General features: G+C 43.4%; 1 pseudogene; it reads left to right on the top strand.

Moving 5' to 3' along the window:
* LOC121559378 overlaps positions 1-25,986 on the top strand; it is a 56,216-nt pseudogene that overhangs the window by 29,041 nt on the left and 1,189 nt on the right.

Raw genomic sequence — 25,986 nt, 5'->3', positions numbered from 1 at the left:
CTTATTCCTGTCTTCCTCCATTAATATTGAAAACCTACCCTTATATCTCCATATAAAAAAAAAAAAAACAATACCACAGAACCACAAAAATAAAACCCTTCCCTATGAGGCATAATCATCATCATTATTTAAATGTTCTCTTAACCTACCATGTTTCCATTCCACCTTTTGCTGCTGCAACAGCATAACACATTTCCCTCAAGCAAACCCTTCTTCTCCCCTCAACTGATCTAACCCCCCCTCTTCTTAACATCACACTGACCTCACAAACTTATCAACATCAAAATAATCTGCCAATTTACATTTCCCAAAACTCTGATCCAAAACCCATTTCACCTCCTCTAGATTAATTGAGTCCTCACCAGCTGATATTATCAAGAGAGATATCCATATCCTTCTCCTGATCCTCCTCAACTGAGGCCACAACCCTACTCCCCTCACCCACATCCCTTTCAACACTCCCCACTTGCACCCCATCACTCGTAGTGGGCATCTCCTCCACTACCTGGGAGACTAGCCCCACCTAACCCATTACTTAGTGGGCATCTCCTCCACTACCTGGGAGCCTAGCTCCACATGAACCCCCTCCTGTACCCCAGCACTCATAGTGGGCATCTCCTCCACTACCTGGGAGATTAGCTCCACATAACCCCTCCTGTAACCCATTACTTGTAGTGGGCATCTCCTCCACTACCTGAGATTTCCACATGAACCCCCCCCCTGTGCCCCACACTCGTACTGGCACCTCCTCCACCAGTCTGAAATGGCTCTTCAGATCCATCCTTACTTCTCCAACAATATTTTTTCTGCTGCATAACATTTCCCTCTGGTACAAGTTGCAACTCTGTGCCCTCAACCGACAACATGTTCCTCAGCAACATGCTTGTGGCTGCTCTACCCTTCAGCCCACCTCTCCCTACATCAGTGGGCCCAGGCGTTCCGAGGGACCACCTGCGCCCCCTCCTCTGCCTTCTCCTTTTCGGGCAAGCATGTAAACCTTATACCAACATCCCCACCTCAAAACACAGTTGACTACCGTACTAGCATAAGCCATTTACAGTCAATTGTCATACTTGACTTTTAAAATACTCCAATCTGCTCCGGTGAGTCCAAAACATCCCTGTCGCCAAACACATAACCTGTTTCAACGCCGGGTGTTTCCAACCCAACAGCGACAACCTTAATTGAACTTTCAAACTTCCCCAAGCGCAATAACTTTCGCGCTCCAATAGGTAATTTGGAATAAGCGTACATTTGAAATGTTACCTTGTTGACAGAGAAAAAACGGCGTACTTGATAACTTCGTTTGATACCCATGCTCAACTCATATATCAACAGGCCTCTTCTTTAAAAATCCACCCCCTTTATTCATCCGTGCGCATCACCAACATTCTCATACACTTTCTCTCCTACGGCCACCAGAAACTCCTCCACCGTGACAGTAGCTTCAGTACCACACCTAAAACCGTGCCGTGAGAGGCGGCGTCCCCATCCGGACTTAACACTCACTCAAACAATTCCCACATGCACCAAACACTCCCAGCATAGAGAGAGGGGGGGGGAGAGAGAGAGAGAGGGGGGGAGAGAGAGGGAGGGGGGGGGGGGGCTCATTATATTTTTTTGTTCTAAGGAAAATACAATCACACTCCATATCTCGCCTACTTTTAGACAGCGCATTGCACAAACACAACATCCCTCGCAACAACCCTCGCAATATAACTGAATTATATTAACTTTTTGTTGAACAAAAGTATTCTTAATAGGAAGAACTGTCACTGGCAAACATGGTTTCAGACCATCGTATAGTATAATACACAAAGTAAGCAAAACAATGAAATACATCAATATAACATCGCCTAAAATGATGAGTAAGATATAATGAGATTATATACATGTAATACCAGTCCCATCTTTTACTTATGACTATCATTTATTTTCAACAACAAATCCACACACCTCCAGACTGTGTAAGGCTATTTTACCAAGAAGGAGGTGATGGATGCTGCATCCAGATGACCTCCTCCACATCCACCTCAACCCAGTTGAGATGGTTTGGGATGAGTCGACCACAAGTGAAGGAAAGGTGCTCAGCATATGTGGGAACTCCTTCAAACTGTTGGAAAAAGCATTCCAGGTGAAGCTGTTAAGAGAATGCCAAGATGTCAAGCTGCCTTCAAGGCAAAAGGAGTGGCTATTTGAAGAATCTCAAATATACTGTAAAATATATTTTGATTTTTTAACATTTTTGGTTACTACATTTTCCATATGGTTATTTCATAATTGTGATGTCTTCACTATTATTCTACAATGTAGAAAATAGTAAAAATAAAGAAAAAACCCTTGAATGAGTAGGTGTGTCCAAACTTTTGACTGGTACTGTATAAGCAATATAACAATGGAGATGTACAAACTATGGCATAAGGGAACGATGAGCGGAAAGAGGCAAGCCATAATATTGATTAAGACATGAGAGAGCTGAGATGGACGATATGCCTATTCGTTCCGCGACTTTTGAAATGTACAGCAACAAAATTCAGAACATGGGCCGTTCTTACAGTATTCTGCACACCATGTCAGGAACCATAGGATAAATAACGGGGGCACATAAGCAGACAATGAAAGCTCTTGCAATATTCGGTGATGACATTTCTCCAAAACAGGCTATAGGCTACATGTGCACCACCAAGTCAGAACAGTAGGCTAAGTTCTGAGGGGGAGGACCAAGTTAGGGTGAGACCATAGGCTACTAACAGCTTACTACACAACATATACTTACTTTCTTAGTTACAGTATACATACAGTATGCCCCTGGCATACTACATCACTTATACAGCAGCATTTTTATAACAATTTTCCTGCAATTCTATATTGTTGTTTTTGGACAGGGAATCCATGTTTACTTGACAGAACACAACCTTTTTCTTAGGTTTTTGCCAAAATAAATTCAATTGAAAGAGTAAACTAAACTAGTTTTTCTGACTAAATTACTAATCTACCACGTTCCCTCAAAAGCCCCACCCACCGTGATTGATTGACAGGCCAAACTGTTAAAGGTAAATCAATATTGACACATTGGTTTCCTTGCCCTAAGTGTCCACACGCAGCCGAGCCAATAATACATAATTTGAAGAACAAACATCATTGTGGCAATTCGTATCTTGCAGTAAAACTGTAAATTGCTTTCTTCTCAAGAGAAGACAGGTTTAAAGCTGCAATATGTAACCTTTTGGGCTACCCTACCAAATTCACATAGAAATTACGTTAGATCTGTCATTCTCATTGAAAGCAAGTCTAAGAAGCAGTAAATAGGTTCTATGTGCGCTATTTCTGTGCTTCCACGTTCTTAAGTTTAGTTTTTGCATCTTTTACTTTCAGTTTTGCACACCAGCTTCAAACAACTGTACATACACCATTTTAGTTATTGAAAAGATATTTTCACAGCAGTTTAGATGGTACAATGATTCTCTACACTATGCATTGCTTGTTTTGTCACATAAACTGAAATTAGCGAACTATTAGAATTTTAGCAAGCAGGAAATGGTGAAGCAATTTCTGCATATTGCACCTTTAATGTTAATAAAGGTTATGTTGCTTAGAAAATAGTCCGGATCATATAGGTCTAGGGCCTAGACGATATCCAAAACAACAGACTGAATTCATACTTTTTCAGTCATTTTAATTGTAAATTCATGTCTTTCTATTCAATACCACAACTTTTTTTACCCCAGCCGAAACTCTCTGTCTGGCTACTTTTTCTATTTGGCTGGCTAGTCCATGTACTTGGAAAACACTGGGCTTTGGCTTTAGGGGCTAAATGTAACTAGCTAGCTAATGTAGCACGTTGACACACTACTCGACTAATGAACAGGAGTTGTTTTGGTACTTCGCTGGTTGATGTGGCATGTCTCTGTGCTCCAGCAGCAATGTTTTGGTCCCCATTTTACTGGCTTTGTTAAAATTTTGGAGTTGTTGTTCTTGTGAGCCGGTCGGGAGGGGTTTGGCATCCGACACAAATTCTTCTCAGGTGGTTACTTGTTGGTGGCAGCCATCTTGAGTTTGGGTCAACATCAAAGTCAGTTGGAGATAGAGCCAGACAGGTATTATAAACACAATGTCTGTGGTCGAACCAAAAAAATACAGCAAAAAAACGTCTAGGTCTGCTTTTGTTTATACCACCCCACCCCCACCCCTTTTTGTTCCACACCCTATTTCTCCATCCCACCCTCTGTCCCTATCTCTGTCACTATTTATCTCAATGTGACCCCTATGACCTTGGAATAGAGGAGGGCAGGAGGTAAGGGGGAGAAAAGGCGGAGGAGGGGGTGAATGAGGGAGGACAGCAGCGGTGGTTGTCATGGAAACAGCGCAGATTGTTACACTACTCACGTCAACAGGCGAGTGTAGATGGGGGAAGAGGGAGGGAGGGGAGAAAGAGCGTCAGCACTTACGTAAGTACCCACAAACCCCCGTTTGGTAAATACTCGACCACACGAGTCTACAGCACTGAGATGGGGAGCACGTGAGTGTGAAACAGAGGATGACAGGCGGGCTGGCAGACGGGCAGGAGGGACTCACCGCATACACAACATCTTGCACACACAGGGGCACGAGCACACACACACACACACTCTCCCTCTCACCCTTTCAATTTGTTTTCTTACTCACGCACACGCACACATACCCACGCGCGCACACACACACACACACACACACACACACACACACACACACACACACACACACACACACACACACACACAGAGACTCCCACATAGATACACACTCCTTCATACACTAGCTTCCACACATACATGGGCACAAGCTGATTCCGCATACTAAAGGACCGCCAGACTCAAGCTGGACAGACACACCTGACTAAACACACCTCCACAGAAACACACACTTGCTCTCTCTCTCTCATGCACAAAAACATAACACACACCATTACACACACAGAGAGAGAGAGAGAGAGAAGAGCGAGGGAGAATAGAGGAGAGGGAGAAACAAAGAGAGAGAGAGCAAGAGAGAGGGAAGACAGAGACAAAGTGCGAGAGAGAGAGGTGAAAAGCGAGAGAAAGAGAGGGAGAGCAGTGAGAGTGGTTCTTGGTGTCTCCCTGGCTCGACGTTCTCATCTGCTCCCTGTCCTAATCATAGGCGCATGGAGAATGAGATTTCTTAGCGAGTTGTGTGTGCAGCTTGGGGAACAGAGGAGAGAGGGAGAAGGAGAGGGTCCATATAGACGGATGGGGGAGTGAGGGAGAGGCGGAGGGCTATGGATGAAATATTTAGGGAAATGTAACAGCATTGATGACGGGGGAAGGGGGCAGGGGAGAGAAAGAGATTGATGAAGTGAGAGGGAGCCAGGCAGGTGATTTTTGCTGACACCATATGCTGTTTTGGACGGGGATGTACCCGGTGGTATCAATGGAAAAGAGGAGATGAGAAGGAGGGGGAAAAGAGTGAGGGATGAGAGAGAGGGAGAGAGATGAAGAGAGGTAGGGAGGAATGGAGGAAGAGAGAGAGGGGAGAGATTTGAGGAAGAAAGAGAGAGGGACAGAGAGAGGTTTAGCGAAAGAGAGAGAGAGAAGGATGGAGAGAGAGGTAATTAGCTCCGGAGCGCCAGCTAATGTCCCGGGAGTCGGGATTTAGGCTCGTGCTTGAGTGCCTCGAGAGTATACAGTTCTCCGCTCTCTTGGTGTGTTTGTGCGTATGTGTGTGTATGTGTGTGTGTGCGTGCTTGCATGCGTGCGTGTGCATGTGTGTTTGTGTGTGTGTGTGTATTTGTGTATGTATGTGTGTGTGCACTGGGGGGATTCAAGGCTGAGTAAGTGAGGAAGCGTACCTGGTCTCGAACATTAAAACGAAAAACAGCCGTTGTGTAACCAGGAGAAAATAAATGAAATATGTAAAACAGCGGCACGTCCTGGAGGCAAGCTTATAATGGAAAATAGGAGCGAGAGCTAGATAATGTCCTAACCCTGCCTTCTCAATCATTAATGAAGGGAAGTTAGCGTAGCATTGTTGGACACTAACGCTACGCTAACGCTACGCTAGGCCTTTCTTCATTGAGAGGCTTTGATTTTCCATGCTAATTGTGTTAGCGAGGGTTAATTGACAGGTGTGGTGTGTTGTGTTAGCGCAGTGCTTGTTTGCGGGTCTGGCTGGTAGCAGTGCTAGCGACAGGCTAGAGAGGACAGACAGACAGGTGACGCGGGGAAGCATCCTGTCCTCCTGTTCTCCTCTATAAAGTAGGTGAGCAGATGTCTACCATTCCTGGGGGAAGGAGATAAATTAAGTTTCCCTCTCTTCTCTCTCTCTCTCTCTCTCTCTCTCTCTTCCTCTCTCTCTCTCTCTCTCTCTCTCTCTCTCTCTCTCTCTCTTTTGTCATCTCATTCTATCTATCACTTCTTCTCTTCATCCTACCCTCTCTTCCTAAGTATTTCCCTCTAATCTCTTGCTCTATCATCTCAACTGCCTCTTACTCCACCCCAATTGCCCTCTCCCTCTCCTACTTATTGCCTCACCTCTCTCTCTCTCTTATCTCTTCCCACCTGTCTCTTTCTTTTAGTCCCCATTTCTTTCCCCTATGCTCCCACACCCACTATTTTCTATGCTTTTCGTCTCTCTCTCACTCTCTCCCTCTTTCCGCAATCCTTTCTCACCCTCTTTTTGAACCACCCTTCTCCCTTTCCATCTCTTATCCCCTCTCTCCTTCTCTCTTTCGTCCCCTGCAGGCAAACAAACTTCGCACCAAAACACTGAAGAACACTCTGAACCCGGTATGGAGGCCGAGACACTGATGTACCACGGCATCACCGCTATCGACATGACCACCAAAACCCTCAGGTACTGAACTACAGAGAACTACAACTCCTACTTGTATATTATACTGGCATATATTATAAAACAACTTGCCTACAGTTCCCAGAGGGCCATCTGCCAATTAATTATCCCTACGGACAAAGAAAAAAAACTGCCACACTCCGGCCAACTGTTCCATTAGCAGTCGCGCGGTAACCCACTCAGGTGTTGGCTCTCGTTCGAGTCCTCAGCCCCTCATTCCTCGAGTGCTGTTGATACGGACGCTGAAGTGATTGAGGTCGAGCTCAGCAACTTTGTGCGTGTGTGTTCAGTGCATTCGGAAAGTATTCAGACCCCTTGACTTTTTCCACATTTTGTTATGTTACAGCCTTATTCTAAAATGGAATAAAAACATGTTTTCCCTCATCAGCCTACATACAAAACCATAATGACAAAGCAAAAACAGGTTTTTTGAGATGTCTGCAAAGAAATAAAAATAAAATGAAATCAGTACTTTGTTGAAGCACCTTTGGCAGCGATTACAGCATTGATTATTCTTTGGTATGACGCTACAAGCTTGGCACACCTGTATTTGGGGAGTTTCTCCCATTCTTCTATGCAGATCCTCTCCAAGCTCTGTCAGGTTGGATGGGGAGCGTCGCTGCACACCTATTTTCAGGTCTCTCCAGAGATGTTTGATCGGGTTCAAGTCCGGGCTCTGGCTGGGCCACTGAAGGACATTCAGAGACTTGTCCCGAAGCCACTCTTGCGTTGTCTTGGCTGTGTGCTTAGGGTCGTTGTCCTGTTGGAAGGTGAACCTTTGCCCCAGTATGAGGTCCTTAGCACTCTGGATCAGGTTTTCATCAAGGGTCTCTCTGTACTTTGCTCCGTTCATCTTTTCCTCGATCCTGACTAGTCTCCCAGTCCCTGCCACTGAAAAACATCCCCACAGCATGCTGCTGCCACCACTGCTTCGCCGTAGGGATGGTGCCAGGTTTCCCCCAGACGTGACGCTTAGCATTTCAGGCCAAAGAGTTCAATCTTGGTTTCATCAGAACAGAGAATCTGGTTTCTCACTGGTCTGAGAGTCTTTAGGTGCCTTTTGGCAAACTCCAAGCAGGCTGTCATGTGCCTTTTACTGAGGATTGGCTGTAGAGATGGTTGTCCTTCTGGAAGGTTCTCTCATCTCCTTGCAGAGGAACTCTGGAGCTCCGATCGGGTTCTGTTTTCGCTTTTTCATTATGGAGTATTGTGTGTGAAGATTAATGAGGATTTTCTTTTTAAAATCCATTTTAGAATAAGGTAACGTAACAAAATGTGGAAAAGGAAAGGGTCTGAATACTTTCCGGAATGCACTGTATGTGTTTGTATGTGTTTTTTGTGTTTGGCACCGTCATGATAATGCAGCAAGGTAAAACCCATGCCTCAGGGATATACACACAGATATAGGCACACACACACCGCACATACAGTGCCTTCAGAAAGTATTCACACCCCTTGACTTTTCCACATTTTGTTGTGTTACAAGGTGGGATTAAAATAGATTTAATTGTCCTTTTTTTGTCACCGATCTATACAAAATACTCTGTAATGTGGAAGAAAATTCTAACTTTTGTTTTTAAAAAACACACACAAAAACCACTAGTATATCTTGATTACATAAGTATTGAACCCCTGAGTCAATACATATTAGAATCACCTTTGGCAGTGATTACAGCTGTGAGTCTTTCTGGGTAAGCCTCTAATAGCTTTGCACACATGAATTGTACCATATTTGGCCATTATTATTTTAAAAAATTATTCAAGCTCTGTAAAGATGGCGGTTGATCATTGCTAAACAGCCATTTCCAAGTCTTGCAATAGATATTCAAGCCGATTTAAGTCAAAACTGTAACTCGGCCACTCAGGAACATTCAATGTCGTCTTGGTAAGCAACTCCAGTGTATATTTGGCCTTTAGGTTATTGTCCTGCTGTCTCCAAGTGTCTGGTGGAAAGCAGACTGAACCAGGTTTTCCTCTAGGATTTTACCTGTGCTTAGCTCTATTCCATTTATTTTTATCCTAAGAAACTCTGTAGTCCTTGCCAATGACCAGCATACCCATAACATGATGCAGCCACCACCATGGTTGAAAATATGAGTGGTACTCAGTGATGTGTTGTGTTGGATTTGCCCAAAAAATAACTCTTTGTATTCAGGACATAAGTTAATTTCTTTGCTACATTTCTTGCAGGTTTACTTCAGTGCCTTATTGCAAACAGGAAGCATGTTTTTGAATATTTTTATTCTGTACAGGCTTCCTTCTTTTAACTATGTAATTTACATTAGTATTGTGGAGTAACTACAATGTTGTTGATCAATCCTCCGTTTTCTCCTATCGCAGCCATTAAACTCTGTAACTGTTTTAATGTCACCATTGGTCTCATGTTGAAATCCTGAGCGGTTTCCTTCCTCTCCGGCAACTGAGTTAGGAAGGTCGCCTGTATCTTTCTAGTGACTAGGTGTATTGATACACATCCAAAGTGTAATTAATAACTTCACCATTGCCAAAAGAATATTCACCGTTTGCTTTTAAATTTTTTACCCATCTACCAATAGGTGCCCTTCTTTGAGAGGCATTGGAAAACCTCCCTGGTCTTTGTGGTTGAATCTGTGTTCGACAATCACTGCTTGACGGAGGAACCTTACAGATAATTGTATGTGTGGAGTACAGAGAGCAGGTCATCATTCAAAAATAATGTTAAACACTATTATTGCACACAGAGTGAGTCCATGCAACTTATTATGTGATTTGTTAAGCACATTTTTACTCCTGAACTTATTTAGGCTTGCCATAACAAAGTGGTTGAATACTTATTGACTCAAGACATTTCAGCTTATATATATATAAAAAAAAAAAAATCCCCTTTTTCGTGATATCCAATTGGTAGTTACAGTCTTGTCCCTATCGCTGCAACTCCCACACGGACTCAGGAGAGGCGAAGGTCGACAGCCATGAGTCCTCCGAAACACGACCCTGTCAAGCCGCAGTGCTTCTTGACACACTGCTCGCTTAGCCCGGAAGCCAGCCGCACCAATGTGTTCGGAGGAAACACCATACAACTGGCAACCGTGTTAGCGTGCATCGCGCCCAGCCCCCCAACAGGAGTCGCTAGAGCGGGATGGGACCAGAATCCCGGCCGGCCAAACCCTCCCCTAACTCAGACGACGCTGGGCCAATTGTGCGCCGCCTCATGGGTCTCCCAGTTGCAGCCGGCTGCGACACAGCCTGAGATTGAACCAGTGTCTGTAGTGACGCCTCTAGCACTGTGATGCAGTGTCTTAGACCGCTGCGCCACTTTTTAATTTGTAAACATTTCTTAAAACATAATTCCACTTTCACATTATGATATTGTGTATAGGCCAGTGACACACAATCTCCTATTTAATCAATTTTGTTGTATTAATCCATTTGTAACACAACTAAATGTAGAAAAAGTAAAGGTGTGTGAATACTTTCTGAAGGCACTGTACACACACTTCTCACCCCTCTCTCTAATGCATCCGGTCTGGAGTGTGCACTGGACAGATGCCCTCTGGCATGCAGTCAAGGGCAGACACTGGACAGATACCCTCTGGCATGCAGTAAAGGGCGACACTGGGCAGGAGGCCATGTAGCCCCCCCCACTCCCCACAGATACAAACACACACAAAACCCCCCTCCAAACACACACACACACACACACACACACACACACACACACACACACACACACACACACACACACACACATCCATCTCTTTGTAGATAAGGATTCAGGAAAGACCCTGAATGCCCAGGGAACCACCTGACCTCCAGCCAATGAGACAGCCCCTAGACACAGGCCAACACAGAAGCTAGGGGAGAGCCAGGAAAGGAAGGAGAGAACGGAAGGGGTGCCAAGAAAGGGGATAAAAGTTGGGAGAGCGAGTGAGGGGTGCCAAGAAAAGGGGGGTAGAGGAAGGGAGACAGCCAGGGAAGGGGGGGGATGCCAAGAAAGAGGGAAGAGAGAGAGGGGATGCCAAGAAAGAGATGGATAGATGAGGACAGACAGGGGAAAGGAAAGGGAGAAGAGGATAGGAGAGAATTGGGGTTCCAAGAAAGAGGGGATAGAGGTGGAGAAAAGAGAGGGAACAGGCGAAGAGAAAGTGGCGGAGTGCTTGGGAGAGGGGGAACATTTTCAGACGAGAAGGAGAGAGAGTGAGATAGAAAGAGATAGAGAGTGGGGGAGTGGATGCAGGGCGAACCAAGAAAGAGAGAAAAAGTTGAGGGGAGAGAGAGAGAGATGGAAAGAGAAAGGGGCAGAGGGAAAGGAAGAGAGATGGGTTGAAGAGAGCCTATGGAGAGAAAAGACTGGGGTTAGATAGAGAAAGACTAGTGATGGAGTGAGAGAGAAAGAAAGAGGAGAGCAGACCGAAGGAGTTAGGAGAGGGCGTGAGTCACAGTCTGTGGGCACCCTGATGTGCTGCTTCCCCCTGGCTTGGCCTCCGTGAGACCAGCACCATTAGTCCCAGCAGGGTAGATCAGGAGGGGGCTATCAAAACTCTTCCCCCAGCATGGTACACTGCCAAGCATAGAGCACAGCCAAGACACAGCCTTTCCCCCATGGGGGCCAGCCGGGGAACCAGAGCTAATGGCTGAACAGCAGGGGACAATGACTGGGAAATGGGAATTAGCGTAGCATAGGGCAGTGGATGTGAATAGGGAATTGTAGCGTAGCATAGGCAGTGGATGTGAATAGGGAATTGTAATGTAGCATAGAGTGGATGGGGATAGGGAATTGTAGTGTAGCATAGGAGCAGAGGGAATGATCTGCTAATGTGCTTTAGCATCCAGCACAGGACTTGTATTGTGTTTTATAACTTCAGCGCAAGGCATTAGCTGTAACTTCAATTCTTCCAAACTTGCTGCCCATGTACTTGTTCGTAGACTGCAGTGGTGGATCTTGGCAATTGTAACTGCCTCTGAGGTACAAAAATATTGAAAAACAGTGCTGTAAATGTCCTCCTCTTATATCATATTTCTTGGCTGCAATAAATAAATGTTTGACAAAGGGGAGACATTAACGATAAAAAAGTTTAGCATTCTCCTAACTAATGGTTAAGGTTAGGATTGGGCGAGGTGAAGTTTATCCTAGATCTATACCCAGGGGAAACTTGACCCTGGAGCATCCTACTGTCAGTCAATGGAGAGCTCCATGGCGGTGTAGGAAAGGTATGTTGGCTCGGTGTGACAAAACCATGGCTACCATCAACACCTTGTCATAGCCCAGGCAAGACCGACAGAGTGCCAGTCTGATGGCAGAAATCAATTTTTCCATCTCTCAACAGTAGAACCTCAAAGATACAAACCTCAGAGTTATGGACCGACCAGTCAACTGAACAGGATAAATCAAACCAGTCCAGGACACATATTAAATTATGAATAAAAGGAACTTCTGTTTGCTGCAGACAAACGTAAAAGTTGCTTACAAGCTATTTATAATATCAGGCTAAATGATTAGAAAACACTAACTGCGCAATAAATATTTTCAATATCGGTTTGATGCACAGTGACTTTCAAAGTTAGACATTTCAGTTTAAACCTCCATCCGACATGTTCCTATCACTGAGCTCCTACTGTATCTCTCTACACTGAGTATACAAAACATTGCTCTTTCCATGTCATATACTGACCAGGTGAATCCAGGTGAAAGCTATGATCCCGTATTGATGTCACTTGTTAAATCCACTTCAATCAGTGTAGATGAAGGGGAGGAGACATGGACATTTAAGCCTTGAGCCAATTGAGACATGAATTATGTATATGTCCCATTCAGAGGATGAATGGGTAAGACAAAATATTTAAGTGCTGTTGAACGGGGTATGGTAGCAGGTGCCAGGTGCACCGGTTTGTGTCAAGAACTGCAACGCTGCTGGGTTTTTCACGCTCAACAGTTTCCCGTGTGTATCAAGAATGTCCCACCACCCAAAGGACATCCAACTAACTTGACACAACTGTGGGAAGCATTGGAGTCAACATGGGCCAGCATCCCTGTGGAACGCTTTCGACACCTTGTAGAGTCCATGCCCCGATGAATTGAGGCTGTTCTGAGGGCAAAAGGGGGTGGGAGGGTCCAACTCAATATTAGGAAGGTTACTAATGTTACTAATGTTTGGTATACTCAGTGTATATCTCTATCTGTCTATCTCTCTATCACTTCTTCATGACTGCTGAGGTGCAATGCAGACATCTCACCATCATGTAATATAGAATGACACATAACATGGTTACTGATCCGTTATATAAGAATTGGAAAAGATGCATGTTACTGCAACCCTGCAGTATGTCAGCATCCCAAATGGCACCCTATTCCCTATATGGTGCACTACATTTGACCAGAGCCCTATGCATTATATTGGTAGTAGGGTGCCATTTGGGACGTAGTGCGTGCCTCACACTGATTAAGATGCAGAGAACACGGTTGGGGTGAAATTGTGAGAGTATCATGAAGAGCCTTCTGGTCCTGACACACACACACACATACATACACACGGCAGGTATGACTAACATGCTGGAACCAACAGGAACCACTGTCACAGGGAGGGAGGGAGGGAGGGAGGGAGGGAGGGAGGAGGGAGGGAGGGAGGGAGGGAGAGAGAGAGAGAGAGAGAGAGAGAGAGAGAGAGAGAGAGAGAGAGAGAGAGAGAGAGAGAGAGAGAGAGAGAGAGAGAGAGAGAGACCATTTGAAGTATTTTATTATGTGGTCTAAAAGGAAGGAAAATACAGAGAGAGAGAGAGAGAGCGAGAGAGAGAGAGAGAGAGAGAGAGAGAAGGAGAGAGAGAGAGAGAGAACAATTACCTAGGCTACAGCCCAGAGGGATATGCAGGAAGGTGAGAGAACATCTGAGAGCAGGAGGGTAGAGTAGTAGTAGTTGAAAGAGTAAACACGACCAGCCGTGTAAAATTACTAGAATACCGCAGTTGTCATAGTGACATGAGACAAACTCAAGGCCATTCTCAGTTCTTAAAACGTCTCAAGTGCACTATAGAGGCACATGTACTCTCAATTTTGTTTTTGCAGACCATATTTCTTCAACACAAGATTTGCAAAATGTAGGCTTATTCAACTCCTCTCTTCACACTTCACACTGAGGTTCCGAGCAGAGCTGTTCTGCAACACACAGAGACATGTATGTCTGTCTGTCTGTCTGCAGTCATAGAGGACAGACAGGCAGGCAGGCAGGCAGGCAACAGACAGACAGACAGACAGACAGACAGACAGACAGACAGACAGACAGACAGACAGACAGACAGACAGACAAAGCGGACAGACAGACGTACAGACAGGCAGGCAGGCAGGCAGACAGACCAACATGTACAGCACAGCGTGCACAGACAGACATGTACAGCACAGAGTATAGCTACAGGTTACTGCCAAAATGAAGGAAACACCAACATAAAGTGTCTTAATAGGGCATTGGGCCACCACGAGCCAGAACAGCTTCAACGTACCTTGCCATAGATTCTAAAAGTGTCTGGAACTCTATTTGAGGGATGCAACACCATTTTTTTTTATGGTGGAGAAAAATGTTGTCTCAGGTGACGCTCCAGAATCTCCCATAAGTTTTGAGTTGAGATCTGGTCACATGATCATGGCATATAGTTTATATCGTTTTCATGCTCATTAAACCATTCAATGACCACTCCTGTTATGTGGATGGGGCATTGTCATCCGATGGGGGCATAGCCATGGTAGCCAAAATAATGGCCTGTCCAGCATGTTTATACATGAGCCTAAGCATGCTGGGATGTTAATTGCTTAATTAACTCAGGAACCACACGTGTGGAAGCACCTGCTTTTAATATACTTTGTATACCTCATTTACTCAAGTGTTTCCATTATTTTGGGAGTTACGTGTAGATCAGTGGGGCTTATTCTTCTTTGAGTGCCCAGAGTTTGCAGATAGATCAAATGAGCATACTCCCCACTGCTAGCTCTTGAGAGGATATGTGTCTGTTTCTCACTTTCTGTGTGTGTGTGTGTGTGTGTGTGTGTGTATGTGTGTGTGTGTGTGTGTGTGTGTGTGTGTGTGTGTGTGTGTGTGTGTGTGTGTGTGTGTGTGTGTGTGTGTGTGTGTGTGTGTGTGTGTGTGTGTGTGTGTGTGTGTGTGTGTGGCATGCCTGTCTGTGTGTAGGCTTTGTGTGTGCGACATGGACAGACTCGGTCGTAACGAGTTTATCGGAGAGGTCCGGGTTGCCTTGAAGAAACTGAGCGAAGGCGAGAGCAAGAGATTCAAAATGGGTCTGGAGAGAATCACACAGGTATATGTGTGTGTGTGTGTGTGTGTGTGTGTGTGTGCATGTGGAGTATATGCGTGTGTGTGTGAGAGAGAAACAAGGAGAGAGAGTGTGTGCGTCTGTGGGTGTGCGTGTGAATGCGTCAGTTCGTCAAAGGGCTCTATTGATTTACAAACTGTGTATTGAATTCAACCTCCCTTCTCCCCACTCAGAACAAAGACATCAACAAAGAAACCGTGGAGCAAGGAACACCTGTGGCTGAGGAAGAGGTAAGAAGATTACCATAAATAGTAGAGATTGTCATATACTGTAGATAAAGTAGTAGCAGGAGTAGTAACATTAGTTGTGGTACTACTAGTACCATAGTAGTAGTAGTAGTAATAACAGTGGTGGCACTATGATAGTAGTAGTACTAATCTCAGTGTTATTGACAGTCCTGTCACTGATTTCCCAACATGCAATTAAATTAATCTTATTATTTTAATTCATTTTATATATTTTTTTGTTCCTTCAATTTTAAATGACCCTATTTGTAGTATGTTTTTAATTGTCTGCTTTATATGTATTGGCTTTAATCTATGAACAATCAGTTCGTTGACTATCAATAAAGTTTAGTTTAAATTTGTAGTGGTGTCACGGCTAATTGTGTCCCCCCTCCCCCCAGCGTGGTCGTATCCTGGTGTCGCTGTGCTACAGTCCAGAAAAGAGCTGTCTACTGGTTGGCATCGTACGCTGTGCCCACCTCGCTGCCATGGACTCCAATGGGTACTCTGACCCCTTCGTCAAGATGTAAGTCTTGACGCAGCCACAAAGGACGGAATGATTATGTGATGATGGATGGAACAAATGGAGGAACGAATGGAGGGAGTGAAGGAGAGGTTGTTGTTGTTGTCCCTTGTCGTTTCACATTACTGGTTGTTATACATTAGTATGTCCTGTGGTGTCCTGTTGCTAGATGCCAGTCAGCAGTCATCCCTGTTGTGCTGGCTGGCACATATAGGGCATCAACAAAGGCTCTCTAGCATTACCACATAAATGGAAGAGGCAAGTGGAAGGAGGAAAGTAAGGAACTTGTCTGTCAGCCCTGCATTAAAGACTAACATTTGTTAAAGAGAATTGTGATAAATAAAAAAATATACCAGTTTCATTTAAGGACCAAAAATGTACAGCTGTGCCATATAGATTGCAAAATAGTTGGGAAGAGATTCTCGTTGTACCGTTTCCATGGCGCATGGTTTATGAACTGATACATAAAACAACGCTTGATTCAAAACGTAGAGTTTTTCCATTTTAATTATTATACACAATTCTTGAAACCAATAGAATGTTATATATATGGGGGATACAACCATCCCAGCTCTGCAGATTTTGCTGCGAAGAGACAAAATCATTAGATTATTTGTTTTGGTTCTGTCAATATGTAGCTTGTTTTTGGTTGCAGGTTCAGGAATGGCTGAAGAATTGCAACATTTACCTAGAGCTAACTCTGCAGATAGCACTGCTGGGTGATTTGAAAAGTCGTAGTCAATCGATCAATAATATAGTACTCTTAGCAAAATTTGTCTTTCATTTATCATCTTTAGAAACTATGAGAAAAGAAAGGTTCAGAACATTTGTGAAACATCACAGCACAGTTGACAAATATATGGCAAATAGTAATTAAATTGGATGGTGTTCAGAGATAGATGGGAGGGCTTGAGTGGAGCTGAAGGGTCGGACAAAAAATAACAAGATAATTAATGTAAAATATACTGGGTCCGTAAAATGTATATAGGTTCAGAACTTTTGTGAAACAGCACAGTTGAAAAATATATGGCAAATAGAAATCAAAACAAGATGGTCTTCAGAGTTAGATGGGAGGGATTGAGGGTAGCTGAAGGATGCGACTAAAAACAAACAAAAGATAACTATTGTAAAATATACTGTGTCCGTAAAATATATATAGTATGTATAAGCTGGAAGTAGAAGACTAGGTGTTGTTGTCAATTAGTTTACTCCAATTAGGGGAGGGGTGGTAGGGTTAGGAGAACATAATAAAGGAAAATATATATTAAAAATATATATATATATATATATTTTATAAATTTACAAAAATATATATATATGGGGGATTGGAAATGATGCAGACAATTACATTGATGGAAGCCACAATCTATCTGCAATAATAAAACTGATCTACCCCCTTAAAAAGAAAAGGCTCTCGACATTATTAGATGAAGGGAGTAGGAAAGCTTACTCCACAGCTAGCTTGAAATCTCGCCAATGGTGCTATCAAATTGGATCCTTTTCTATAGCTCAACTGGTTTGTATGTTGTCAGGTGTGTTGGTGAGGTAGAGGACCCTGGTTCAAGCCCAGTCAGAGGCAGGTTCAGGGAGGCAGCGCTGTATGCTAAGCTAGCACACTGATGCTGGTTATATCTATGTGGAATGACTACACATGTCACATTGACAGTCTCTACCACAACCTTGTTTTAGTGCATGATTCATGAATCATGACACATTGAAACCTTACTTATGCTCCATACAAATTCATAGGAGACTGACTGACATAAATAAATACATGTAACATAAATCAATAATCAACTGCTATTACTCTCTAGAGTCTACACTGCCAATAGTCAATGTTTCCCAATCTGGTCCTACAATACCCCTTGGACTGCATATTTTCTCTTCCAGTTTGGGAAAATAGTACACCTGATTCAACTAATCAGCTACTCGTCAAGCCTGTGATTAGTTGAATCGGGTGTGCTGGGTGTGCTAGTTCTGGGCTGGAACCAAAATGTGCAGTTGTGAAAGGTTTCCTAGGAGCACATTGGGAATCACTGTGCTGGCTTTATGTAAGCTAGGAGGTTCATTGTTATTCATATGACAACCTGTACTGTACATATACTGTAGGCATCATGTCTTGACAGAGCATTCAGGCTGAGCCAGAGTCCCAAATGGCACCATATTTCCTATGGGCCCTGGTCAAAGGTAGTACACTAACAAGAGAATAGGATGTCATTTGGGACACATTCTTGGTGTAAACAGATCATCATTATTCATACACTTCACACCTGAATATGAAAATCCCCAACAGTCAATAGATTCCGTTTCTACGTCCCTACATGGTTTCACAAAAAATAACCAACTTGCTATTAGCTTGTAGTGTTGATTGTGTTGAGATGGTGCTTTACAGGCATCATCTGTAGCTTTTGATTGAAACAGAGTGGTATACTATGATCTACTCAGGATTTTATAAAGTGTCTTTGCTGCGAGTTGAGCACTAATGAAATCAGATTCCCTCCCTCTCGCAAAGGTTGCGTCATCATCCCCTTCATTTGAGGAAGATGACTGATTAAATATTTTAATAAATTGTTTTTGGGTGTGTTAAAAAAGGTTAATGTTAAAAATACCTATCACGTTACATATTTAGCAATAACAGAATGCATTTAAAACTTCACCCACAGTAAAATTTTTGTAGGACTTAATACAATTATTTTATCGATAGGAGGAGGGAAAAGGTGCTTGTGCATTGATAAGCACCCCAAAACACACCAAAGATGGCATTCATGATCAGTAATCAAATAAAGACAGCACTTCTAAAAGCCTATTTGACACCATAGCCTGCTGAATTTGCAAGATGATTTTGGCACAAATGAAAATGTGGCACTGACTCGCCCATGGATTGATGTTTCAGCATTGTCTCAATGAAGAGTTTGGCGTTCGACTATCCACGTGCAGTTAGAAGCCTGCTAGAGTTAGCAGCAAGGCAAACTAGCAATATCCACCGTCGTAGTATGGATTAAGCCTGAGCTGGAATGTGAAGCTAACTGAAGCTGGCTAGCTTTAGAAAACCCTGAGTAGTTCTAGCTTGCTTCGTAGTATGCCCCTCTGATTCGTAATATGCCCCTCTGATTCGTAGTATACCCCTCTGATTCGTAGTATAGGGCTCTGATTCATAGTATAGGGCTCTGATTCGTAGTATAGGGCTCTGATTCATAGTATAGGGCTCTGATTCGTAGTATAGGGCTCTGATTCGTAGTATAGGGCTCTGATTCGTAGTATAGGGCTCTGGGTTCCCCCTGCACTTGTTTGTAAACTGTGGTGAGGAAGGGTGGGACTTGAATGTAAAGATTGTTGTGAATTCCCATATTCAGGGATCAAGTGTATAAGATCAAGTGTACAATCCAAGATGAGTTGGACAACGGTGCAAATAATAATAAATGTATAATCAATCAAATATATTAATTTTTTACATCAGCAGATGTCACAAAGTGCTTATACAGAAACCCAGCCTAAAACCCCAAACAGCAAGCAATGCAGATATAGAAGCACAGTGGCTAGGAAACTCCCCCTAGAAAGGCAGGAACCTAGGAAGAAATATAGTGCCGGGTGGAGGGATTATAAAAGTACATGGCCATGGGTGCAACAGGTCAGCACCTCAGAGTAAATGTCAGTTGGCTTTTCAGAGCCAAGCATTCAAAAGGTAGAGAGAGGTAGAGAGAGTAGAGAGAGGTAGAGAGAGAGTAGAGAGAGGTAAAGAGGGTGAAGAGAGGTAGAGAGAGAGAGAGAGAGAGAGAGAGACACACACACACACAGAGAGATGTTTAATGCATCACCAATCAATATGAGAGATTGAGCTTATGGAATGTGACTGTATCTCGGAAGTCAGTGGGCGTAAGGATGGAGAGAAGATGCTAGTCGAGAGGAAAATTGGTTTATTAATGACTACACATATCCTCATTCTCATTCATGACTCCCTCATATACACTCCTCCCCATCCCTATTGAGATTTAGGAAAATATGTAGGAAGTAGGAACTCAATCTAAACACCAAAGGATGGAGAGAAGATGTTAGTCAATGGGGCAAAAAGAGGTCCATCACTGACTACATATACTCTCATTCTCATTCATGACTCCTGAAACGCATACTACTCAACCAACCTCCCCATTGAGATTACTGATCTGTGAAGCGAACTTCTTCCAGTCCAGACTAGAATCAGATAAAGAAACGAAGCAGAGAAGCAGTAAGCAGACAAAAAGAGATGGTTTTCTTTCTTTTTTTCCTTATTTTGTTTTTCTCCACTTTTTGCTGTTCATTGATTTGTTCCTGTTCTTTAGAGCCAGAGCTGGGTGTCTTATCTGCCTCTATTTTGATGTATGGCCCGCGATAGAGTCCTGGAGCCGAGAGATTGTCTCAGTTTTTCTCTCATTTTCCCCGCTTTTACATTTTTCTCCATCTTTAATCTCTTTTTAAAAATCTTTGACTTGCAGTATCTGTTGTTTAGTATGTCAGAGCTGCGTTCAAGGAGCTCTCTTTTTTTACAGTCACAAATCGTATTTTAGGCACTCTCTTATTTGAGAGTTTCTCATCTTTTGCTGTCTTTGACGTGCAGTGTCTGTTGTTTAGTATCTGAGTTAACGTTCAAGGCACTCTGTTGTTTTACTGTTACAAATCAAATGATTTGTCCACGACATCCACTCAATGTGATTAAGTAGGCTTCTGTCTGAGTTGCCTTCAAGTCTCTTTTCTCTTATAGTTTCTCATCATTTCTGTCTTTGAGATGCCTTGCCTGTTATTCAGGAGCAAGGTCTATATCTGAGCTGCGTTCGACCCTCTCGCTCTCTCTTCTTGTACAGCCACAACTCTCTTTTATTTCCTTGGCATACACTGCCTGTTGTTTAGTAGCCTATGTCTGAGCTGCGTTTGAAACACTTGTCGCTTCTTTCAGTCTCAAATCTCTTTGAAATTCACCACCTGCTGTGTAGTTAGTGGCCTATTATGTCTGAGCTGCATTCGAGACACCGTCTCTCTTCTCGTACAGTGGGGAGTTGTTCTGTGTGTTTGTTTGAATGTGTTCAGTCAAGCTGGTCGGTAGTATCAGAAGCAGTGGAGTGTTGCCACGGCGGCTGCTGTTGTATTGAGTATTGAGTCCTGTTGATCCTGTTTTGGCGAGTTCTGTGATGCCTGTCTGTGTTCTATTGTAGTTCCTCAAAGATAGTAACTATTTGCCTGTACTGTTTGTGATGATGGTTTAAAGGCATACTCTATAACCTAAGTCTGTACACAGTGCTCAAAACTGAGTAGAGGTGCTGCTGAAATGTAAGTTTTACATGAGGGGAAAAAGGTGCAGCTCTCACTCTTAAAGTAAAAAATAATGTTTATTTAGGTTAAAAGCATTGACGTTTCATCATCATAAGAATTGTGAGATCCTCATTTTCCACTCATGGCACTCTGTAACTTTTACAGTTATAAGTGCTGCCCTGCACTTGCTTGCAAACTGTGACCCTGACTCCTTGGCCGTGATTGAGAGTATCAATCTAGATCTACTGACTGATCTACAAATTACAGTTAGAGTAGGTATTTAGGAGGCAAAGGTGATTTATAGATCAGTCAGTCTGCTCAGTGAGTCAGTGATCAGTGACTAAGCAGAATTGATGCTATGAAACACAGCCAAGATATGCATCCCAAATGGCACCCTATTCCTTAAATAGTGCATTACTTTTTGCCCAGAGCGCCCCTATGGGCCCAGGATGTGTCCCAAATTACACCCTATTCCCTATTTAGTGTGCTATTTTTCACCAGGGCCCATAGGGCTTGAAAACCAAAAGTAGTGCTTTAGGGAATAGGGTGCCATTTGGGATGCGACCTGTGTGTGATTGTCACCTGTCAGACTTATTCTCATTGTCTGCTAGGAGAGTAACTGCGGTGCGTGTGGATGCCACTCTCTCTCTCTCACTCTGTCTCAGTGTGTGTATCGCTGAAACCTACTTTTATGGAAGCAAGAAGCAAGATCCGCTATGCCCCTGGCATCCCAGAATGCATTGCTTCGGTCAGTGTGACACACCTGCACAGCAGTAGTTGGCTGGAGTGTAGAGGCAGGTCAGGGACTTAGCGTGTGTGTATGTACACGTGCATGTGTGTGTGTGTGCATCTTTGTGTGTGCGCGTGCATGTGTGCATGTGATATCAACACATACAGATATAGCCTACAGTACACTAAGCTGGAAGCTGATTTGTGTGCTGTCTGCAGTTTCACATACCCCTGCAGAAAATATGTTAAGAGATAAAGCAAGGTTCAAGTTTGGGGTCATATGAACTTACACATTGGTTACATCCCAAATGGCACCCTATTCCCTATTTAGTGAACTACTTTTGACCAGGGCCCATAGGGTAAACTTTATAGAGAATAGGGTGCCATTTGGGACGCAGTACAACTTATGGCTGCGGGTCTCCAACTCTGGTCCTGGAAAGCTAATTGGTGTGCAAGCTTTTGCTCCAACCCAGCACTAACACATCTAATGTGAGGAAAGAGAAGAACGAGAGACAGAGCATTCGACAAATGGTCAATGATGACACTATTTCTGGTGTGCCTAACTTTGATTTAATTTTTTAGGAGGGATAGGAGGAGTGAGACAAAAACAAGAAATGCTAATCATCGATGAGCGAGTCAAAAGCTGGAGCCAAGAGCAAGACAAAACGGGTTCTCAGAGTCCCTGAGTCAGACTCTTAATAACCTTCTCATTACAAATGTCTAGGGGCCTTCAACGAGAGCCAAAAAGAAACGAGGCAGAGCGGGGCAGAGCTGTGTGAAACAAGGATGTCAGTTTCAAACAATCAATGTTGACTCCAAAACATTCCTTACCCCAGGATACTTCAACTGGTGACTATCCGGGAGAATAAAGAATAAAGAAGCAGCACTCTGTTGCTGGGTAAATCCTAATAGATTTATTGATGGGAGAAACAAACCAATAGGCTTACATTTCGGCATGAATCACCTTCATCAGAGCCTTGAGTAGGAAAAAATGTTGGAGGCACCTATATACCCTCGCAGGGGAAATGTCGCACTAGTCGTGTCAATCAAACATGTAGCTCAGTAGAGCATGGGCGTTTGCAACGCCAGGGTTGTGGGTTCGATTCCCACAGGGGCCAGTATAAAAAGAATGAATGCACTCACTAACTGTAAGTCGCTCTGGATAAGAGCGTCTGCTAAATGACTTAAATGTAAATGTAAATATCAATGCTGTCAATACTGTCAGTAGCAGTAGCAACTACACAGGTTATTCAAACAAGAGTATGATCGTCATTGGCTGTTTGAAAAAAAAATGCTGGGCCGGAACAAAAAGCCTGCACACCCAGTAGCTCATCCAAGATTGTATGGCTGGAGATCTTGGACTTGGAGATTCCTGACTCAGGCACTCTTATAATAACCATAGAGGTGTATATATTATGTTGTACTTAATTCTGTGCAGAAAAAACTTCTCATTGCAAATATCCAGGGGGCCTTTCCTAGCCTTTCCAAGATGTGATTGGCTCCTATGGTTTGAGCCCCCTACTACTGGCCTTTACAATTCAGTTAACCGTATATCAAAATCACAATCACCACACAACCCCCTCTGCCCTGTTTCAATGACCAAGAGGCTGTTCCATCAATGTCTTGAAGACCAATATTGATCTCTTGGTCAGTTGCTCTAGGTGGGTTGCCTGCCTTCTTTTAAATTCCTCTGTTTTCCTCTCTTCTCGGATACAGATCAACTGAAATATTAGAGCAACGCTCCATCAACATTTTAAGACCAATATAAACCTCTCCAGTAGTGCTGGTGTGTTGCCTACTTGCCTTTCCTCTGTTTTCCTCACTCCGTTAATACAGATGAACTAAGATATTAGAGCATTTCATAATTGCTTCAAACCAGACGCCATGAAAATACATTATATATTTGAAACAAGGATGTCAGTTTCTTTACATCCCGCAAATGGCAGCCTATTCCCTACATAGTGCACTACTGACCATGGCACATAGGGCTCTGTTGGGATTAGGGGTGCTATTTGGACTGCAGTCTGTTCCTCTGGTGCTGAGTGAGCAAACTGTCATTCTTAGCCTGTGCTGTGTGGATGTGTGAGCCTCCTAAACTGGGCGGTTTGTTTTGCTCCTCTCTCTCTCCTCGTTCTTCCCTCTCCCCGCTATCCAACTGTCACTCTGTTTCTCTATCTTCATTCTCTGTGTGAAATTGGCTGTTTTTCTCATTCTTTCACTCTTTTGTCTCTTTCCCTTCATCCCTCTCTCTGTCTTGATTTTTCTCCTAGCTTGTATTTTCTCTAACCCAATTTCTTTCTCTCTTTCACTGGGTTGGTTGATGACTCTCTTTCTCTATCTCAATCAATCAATCAAATTCAAATTTGTTTTATATAGCCCTTTTTACATCAGCAGCCTAAAACCTCAAAGAGCAAGCAATGCAGATGTAGAAGCACGGTGGCTATGAAAAACTCACCAGAAAAGGCAGGAACCTAGGAAGAAACCTAGAGAGGAACCAGGCTCTGAGGGGAGGCCAGTCCTCTTTCATCTTTCTATCTCTTTCTTTCTCTAAACATCCCTCTCTCCCTCTTCTCAAACAAACACAATTTGTTTATTTCTTTCACTGGGTTGGTTGAAAACTCTCTCATACTGCCTCTTTCTTTCTCGCTCTCATCCCTCTCTCCCTCCCTCCTGTCTTGTTGTTGTGTACAAACCCCAACCCTTAGCAGCACATCTGTTAGCTTGTCAGCGAGTACGTGTTATTCACGTTGGGCTGAAGGTGGGTGGCGTTGGGGAGTGAGATATCTCTCCCTGTAGAACATCTTGACTTCTCCGCCTGAATTTATGCTGATGACTCCTCCAATAAAAACCAATGGCCTTCTGGGAAGCCGTCTGTCCCGCTCTTGGCTTGAGCTTTTGAGTCTCTGACTCTCTCATCACCGATTTCTCTCGCCCTTTCCCCAAAAAATGAAATGAAAGTTTTCGTCTCTGAATTTCTTTCTATTTTTTTTCTCTCACGCTTTCAGAATTTTGCACACGCTGTGTCTCTCTTTGTTCTATTTTCCTCCCTCGTTCCGGTGAGGTTTAATGTCATGCCGGGGCGGAAGACAAAATGGAAGATAATTTGCTTTGATGTTTCCAAAGTAATAAAAGACCTGTATCAGAAATATAGGGGAAAAGCGGCATTTTCAGTCGTCATGTCAACTGTCTAATTAAGATTTCCTCTTTTTCTAATTCTCCTCCTCTCCCTTCGTATTTCTCTCTTCCTCTCACCTCTGATCTCGCTTTCGCTTGCCTCTTTCTCCTCTGTGCTCCCTTGCCCTCTAACTCTCTCTCATTATGCCTCATTCTCTTTCACTCCTCTCATCCCCTCCTTCCCTTTCTCTCTATATCTCCCTCGCTCTTTTCTCCCCCTCTCTCGCAGTGTGCTGCAGCCTGATATGGGGAAAAGTCCAAGTACAAAAACCACAGTGAAGAAGAAAATCAATCCCGGGAGTTTAATGAGGTACTTCCACCCGCTCTGAGCACCACAATACACTCTCCCTAATACATAAACCAATACCTGGCAACTCCTTCCAGTAAACTAATATCTGGCATTCTCCCAATAAACACATACCGATGTAGGATCTTAATTTGAGCAGTTTGCTACAGCAGGAAAATTATCCTGTAGCAACAAGAAATTTGAATTATTATGGGGATTACTAATTAATGAACATTTTTGTAGGGGTTGATAAATTTTTTCGTTAGGGGCAAAATCAAGTCTGAAATTTCAAAGTGGAATTCACAAACTTTGAAGCCTTTTAAAACTCAAATACCCTACAAGTTTGCATTCCTGCAGTGCAGGAACATTCTCAGCAACAAAAGTGTGATCAAATTACGATCTACCTCTGTATTTGGCAACCCATTTCTCTGACTCACATTTGGCAACTAGATGTGCAAAATATATAATATATTATACTAATGTTGTTTGTTGAATTATACGCCCTTGGAAGGGATGGAAAGCTATAGCCTACCTTCTTATGCATTTGTGAATACATTATGGTCCCATGCATTTAACACTACCGGTCAAAGGTTTTAGAACACCTACTCGTTCAAGAGTTTTTCTTTATTTTT

This window comes from Coregonus clupeaformis, unplaced genomic scaffold (assembly GCF_020615455.1).
Source record: "Coregonus clupeaformis isolate EN_2021a unplaced genomic scaffold, ASM2061545v1 scaf0718, whole genome shotgun sequence".
Classification (NCBI taxonomy): Eukaryota; Metazoa; Chordata; class Actinopteri; order Salmoniformes; family Salmonidae; genus Coregonus; species Coregonus clupeaformis.
This window is presented reverse-complemented; position numbering and strand designations above follow the sequence as displayed.